Below are 6125 nucleotides of genomic sequence, written 5' to 3' on the forward strand. Positions count from 1 at the left end.
ATATATATATATATATATATATATATATATATATATATATATATAAGTGAATTACTTGGTAATTGTTGTTACAGCCGCGGCTTTTAATAGCGTCTTTGAGATACACGACGATATGCGGGGAAAATGCGGCGCGATGATTTAACGGGTTGTGCGTAACGGTGTGCAATTAGTTAGCCGTATCTCAAGAACGTGTCTGGCCATTCCGCTCTCACATTCGTATCTCTCATCTCGGCTCGGCCTAACCAGCAGACGCACAGCAGACGCGATTTCTTTCTTTCGTTCTCCCTCCCTGCCATTCTTTTCTCTCGCTCTCCGGTAATTATCACGAGTCTAACGCAGAAGAATCGACATAAGAGGCGGTAACTCGAAGAGCCTCCATCGTTCCGAGCGCTCTTCGTTTCAGGCAATTATAGCGGAATTTAAGCGTGCGACGAAGTGCAATCCCGTCCGTTCGTTGAGCGCAAATCGCGGGAGCGAAAGAAGAGTGTGATTTTGATTAACGTGCGCGCGTATCCTCGGCACGTATATTATTTTCAACATTGGGAAAGAATAAGCTCCCGAAGCGATTATGGCACTCTCGCGTAATGTATATTCGGCCAAATTAATGATTTAAAAAGACCTCTCTCCACGCAGTGCGTCAACCACACTTTTAGGGGAAGGAGATAATGGCGTTATTATTAGTTACGCGTTAACTGCGCATATGCTGTAAATGGTTGTTATATTTAATAAAAGAAGAATGTGTTGGCTGAGAAAGCGCTGTAATTAAATTTCAACAACGCGCTGCGATAGATCGATAATTGTTGCAGCAACGAATTAGATTAGCGAGATATCGGGAGAATCGTTGGTACACTTCAAGTAATCCTTGCGTTAACGGAACCTTTCATTTCTGATCTATGAAGATGCACAATGCGCAAAAATATATAAGGAAAAATGGACTCGCGAAATTTGTTACTAAAAGACAATGCGATAGAAGCAAAGTGCTTCGTTGATTCTTATATTCTCGTTTCAAATACGACAAATGCTTTCTTCCATTCAAATCGACAATCTAACATGAGAATTTGAACAACATAATTAAATTTTTGTTACAAGATTAGGTTAACAGGTTTTTTTTTTTATAAAACTGGGACAAAACTGGAATGTATATATGCTATAGATATTCTTTCAGCTACCCAGAGGATTATTTAACTGTATAATACGTGCGCGAACAGTTCTACTTCTGCTTGACAGATTAAAGTTCTTATTCTAAATTTCCTTTTAAATCGATAAAAATGTCATCAAATGTAACTTGTAAATTTTCTAATTGGTTTATAATCGCACTTAATGGCACTTTAATCGATAAGAGAGAGAAAAAGAGTTCAGAATAAGGACCTGAGTGTAAAAGCTAAATCAGAAGATAAATATGACCAAAAATATGTTGGGTCAACTTTATGATCTTTGAATTGAACTCAATTTTGTTTCATGCAAATAGAAAATTAAATGGATAAAACCTTATTGAAAGAATTAAAGCAATTAGTCTGCAAATAATATGCAATCTTAGAATAAAACTAATGCAATCTTAGGATTAAAAAATTCACTTAATTCGGTTTCGAGTTGTCTAATTTTAGCTTTTATAGATATCTTTCCGCGCGCGCATATAAATATTTCTCTCCCTGTACGTTATAACATTGTTAGCGCTATCTGATAAAATAGGATTTATCTAGCACTCGATATCGCGAGCAGATAAAATGTATGAGGAACGGTACCGTCACGGTGCGCCGGCGAAGCGTACGACTGCAAGAAAGAAAGAAGGAAAGAAAGAAAGACAGAAAGAAAGGGAGAGTGCACTCACCGTTGTTGAGGAGAGAAAGACTCCTGGTGAGAGATGATCGCTGATGATCCGTGGCCAGTCCTTACGCGAGGAGGACCGATGCAGCACTGACAGTTCCGCCGTCCCTCTCTGATTCACCCTACGTCTCCCTCTCCGTCTTTCTCCCACCCAGGCAAGAAGAGCAAGAGGGAGACGAAGAGTAAACGAGAAGGGTTTATGAACCCGCGAGAGAGAACGTTGGAGGGAGGAAGTGTCAGGTGAACGCGATATCCTGGCTAGAAATACGATGACCTTCGTGCAGGCCGGATCGTATGGTATCCCTGCACCGGACGGTGTCCTTGGAGGTAGGAGCTTTAGAACTGTAATGAAGATTCCAGGCGTTTCTTCGTGAAAAGTGATTTATCGCCATGACAGATCATCGAGCGACGATAGACTTGGTCATGCTTGATAAATGGAAGCCTTTAGGAGGTATTTTTACAGAGTGCTCTCTTTCTTTCTTTCTCTCTTTCTCGCATCAAAAGGCAAGGTCGATTATGTGTGTATTTGTGTGGGACAAATTGACACACACACAGATACATACATAATAGAATGTCTCTCTGTCTGTGTTCATGAAAAGAATATTACAGTTTTGTTACATAGAAATTCTTTTCAATTTTATTTTGTAATACTTTTAGTAGTCCAGGAAAATAGACAATCAGTAAAGTCTACCTTGTTAAGGAACACAGTAAATTTCTTTAGAAATATGACAATTGTTTTGCAATAGCATATTTTAGTTTCTAAAGTAGTACATACGAAACGAAAGGATGGTTTATCACTACAAAATGTCGATCTATTCCTCGGTTACAAAGTCCTATAGCAATTTTTATTATAAAATTCCCTCTGTATATAAACTTCTAAACTTTTATACCGATCTGGACTAAATTTGACGTAATTATTCTTTAAGATCTTGCGGGAAATATAGTCTACGTGAAACATCTAGACACCCCATGATTTCAACACCTTGACACTTGGTGATAATTTAAGTTTAGATATTCTAGATATAAGAAGCCGGATATAGTTCAAGTCAATATACATTTTTTCGCGCGCATTAACTTCGTATTCGCATTCTCTCCGCTAATCGCTCTCCGCTAATCAATCTGCGACAATGAGAGATGCAGGTTTCACGTAGAAACAATCGCGCGCGAAGTGTTGCCGGCTGCAACGGCGAGGCTGGTCGAGATCGACGACGGCTGCTCATCGATCTTCCGGAATACCGTGGGTATTCTTCCAAGAGTCATACGTCTTATTTGCGGAGAGACGTCCCGCTAATGCGCGGGGCAAACAATAGTCGTGATTATTTGCAAAGACACCGGCGCGTTCAGAGCGCGCTTAAAAACCTTCGCCGGCGAGATCTGTCCTTATGAGTTATGAATCACGAGAAATATATATATATATATATATATATATATATCATATGTGTATATATATATATATATATATATATATATATCTCATATGTATATATGACAAGATATATCTTTCTCTCGTCGGTGGTTAGGTCACAGCCATTCGCGATGACGAGATCCCGAGGAAGTCCGGCCGCCTTGTGCGCTTTCCAAGAGGAGCTTCATTTCTCGCGTATTTGTGTTCGTGATATTCGCAATATTAGAGAGGAGAGTTACCGGAATCGTACCGGTCTTCTAAATCACACCTCATTTTTTAGATGTTTTTGTAGCACGCACGCACCAAATAAGATATAACCTGAAATTGTTTGTTTCTATTTCTCGTTGTCCATTTATTTTTAACTTTTTGTTGTTAGCCCATATTCAATAATAATAAAGAAATTGATGTATTATTTAAGAGACCGGCACGATTTCAGTAACTCTCTCCTAAATATAATAAATATTCGGTATCTCAATATATATCCGGGCACCTGGATATATTCCCGTACTAATCTGAGTTTTCCGGATATTTTCTGGTTACCCAGTTATGTTGCAAATTACCCGAGTATTCGAGTACCGTGATTAAAGCTAGACGATACCTCGACACGTTACCGCTCGACTCAAGTCGGTGAAGAACGTGTTAATACACGAGCGAACGGTAATGCATTAATCCCGCAGTGAAGATCAATAACAGATGGCAGACGGATATTATACCCGGGTATTACCCGTGATTCTTGGTTTCGAGATGTCGGCTACTTAGTCATTTCGACGGTATGTCTGTCGGTTATACTGAGAGAAAAGATTGTTAATCTTCTCGCGAATTATAGTCATTTTCGGTATCAACTATGTCTTTTTGTTATCTTAATAAGAAAGTAAGAGCACTAGAGTATATTGAATCAAAATTATTTCATACTTTTGAGAGTTGACCTACTTTTTGAAGGTTTGTCTTGACTGTAATTATCTCACTGTGCATACAGTCGTGAACATCAAAAATACTTCTTTCTCAGGGTAGTATCCGCGAATTATAAATATTTGGTAGATAACCGTGCACATATACACAAGTACAGAAGTACAGAAATACAGAAATATAAAAACTACTCGCATCGTATCAATATTGATAAAAATAACCTTTTTAAAGCGGAGACTATGCAGCGTACACTGAGAGAAAAATATAGTTGCTTTTGGCGTCAACTATGCTTTTTTGTGATTTTAACCAGAAAATTAATTAGAAGAACCATTTTTCTAATAACACTTACTAAAACAATGGTTTTCCTAACTATTTTTATGATTAAAATCACAAAAGAGTGTGGTTGACGCCGAAAGCAACTGTATTTTTCTCTCAGTGTAGTGCAAATAGACGCACGTAAAAATTTCTACGAATTATTATCCTCGAAATTATTATCCTCAAATTCGAATCGTAAATCATAAAGGTTTCGTAGCGGGTCGGATCGCGCGACGCACACACGTCGGGCATTTTCACACTCCTACGAGTTATCGAGTGCGTCTGATCGCTTATGATAATGGAGTTTCAATATTCAGCAGGTGAGTAAGCGGCGGAGTCATCGAGTAACGTCTAATTCCAATTCCCCGTTCGTTCCACCTACCTTCGACTGTGCCTGGGGGCCAATATCGAGGACAATAATATTATTGCCCACGTCGCCCAACCGAGGCTATTACCTAGGCGCATTAACGAGCGCGAGTCTGATCGCCGGTAAAGTCATTTGCATCGGTTTACTTGATATTGCGTATATGTGAGATTATATAAGCTAGATACTTCCGGCGGACCGAATATTAACCCTCGTCCTGCGGCTAACCTCGGATTCATCCGTTTCGTTTCCAGGGTGTCGTCAGAAAGCACGTTATTTGGTCGTTTATTTGCCGGAAAGACACTAATTACGACAATTTCTCTTTCTTTTTCTGTCTGTCTTCTTGTCTTTTAGTCTATCTGTCTCTCTATCTCTCTGTCTTTCTGCCTATTTGTCTCTCTCTCTCCCTCTTTTCCTGTCTTCTTGTCTCTTTGTCTCTCCCTCTCTCTCCTCTTTTCCTCGGCACAATTTCGCTTGGGAAAAATGACGAGCTGCAGAACGTACGCGCATAGTTCTCGCGGCGTGCTCTAACCGCGAGATCCGCAGATGGTGCGGCATCTCGATTCCGTCTAAATAGAGATTTCGAGCTCGACCGTGAACTCCCTGCCGCGAGAGTATTAATTCGATATCCTTTAATTAACAGTTTCGTGCCGGTGCCCGAGTTAGCGACTTTATCGAAGACATCGCACCGAGTGTCCCACTGCCGTGCAACTGCCGCGATTGCTTGCGATTCGTTCGCTTCGGTATTGCGCGATAATTGAAATACGATGCTTGATGTCGATGTGTTTACATTCAAGAGTGATGAGAAAAGGACCGAGCATAGCGCGCAGAGAGCTTGAAGAGACAAAAGTATTTTCTTCTTTCTGTCTATTGGGAGAATAGATTCGTGTGGGGTGAGTGACAATTGAAGTACATATTAGTTCATCCTTGCTCTCGACTTCTTCTTCTCTTCCTTCCAAACGGTTGTTCTCGAGCGTTAAATTAACGGCTATGTCCGATGAAGCTCGATTGTCCATTTCGCTCTAGTCAAAGACCCGAGTAAATTTCCACTAACGCGGAATCAAGGGCCGGCAGGTACCATCTCATGATTACAACATTTTTGCTTTCGAGACCGCTCGCCCGGCTTTTGTTCAAATACGCTTTGTGCGACTGAACTTTCTCGCAAAGCAAACCCCTCGAATCGAGAGATGGGAGACAAAGCCGCGGCAAACTTTCCTGGAAAAAGATGTAATTTAACTCCTTCGTGGCAAGTGCGCGAATTGTTGACGGGAGCGCAAGAGCTTTGCGAATTTGTTTTAAAGGAGACGTGCG

The 6125-nt window shown here is 40.4% G+C and overlaps 1 protein-coding gene across 2 annotated transcripts in view; it reads right to left on the minus strand.

The window, feature by feature from the left end:
* The window catches only part of LOC116840916 (serine-rich adhesin for platelets-like), a 32645-nt gene extending 30676 nt beyond the window's left edge, over nt 1-1969 (minus strand). For both annotated transcript variants that reach the window (XM_032808256.1, XM_032808255.1), the window contains exon 1: nt 1829-1969. The gene's annotated coding sequence lies outside the window, so the exon portion shown is untranslated. The remainder of the gene's footprint in view (nt 1-1828) is intronic.
* Nucleotides 1970-6125: the final 4156 nt, after the last annotated feature.

This window comes from Odontomachus brunneus, unplaced genomic scaffold (genome assembly GCF_010583005.1).
Source record: "Odontomachus brunneus isolate Ranch 3 - 2012 unplaced genomic scaffold, Obru_v1 Obru_scaffold_013, whole genome shotgun sequence".
NCBI lineage: Eukaryota > Metazoa > Arthropoda > Insecta > Hymenoptera > Formicidae > Odontomachus > Odontomachus brunneus.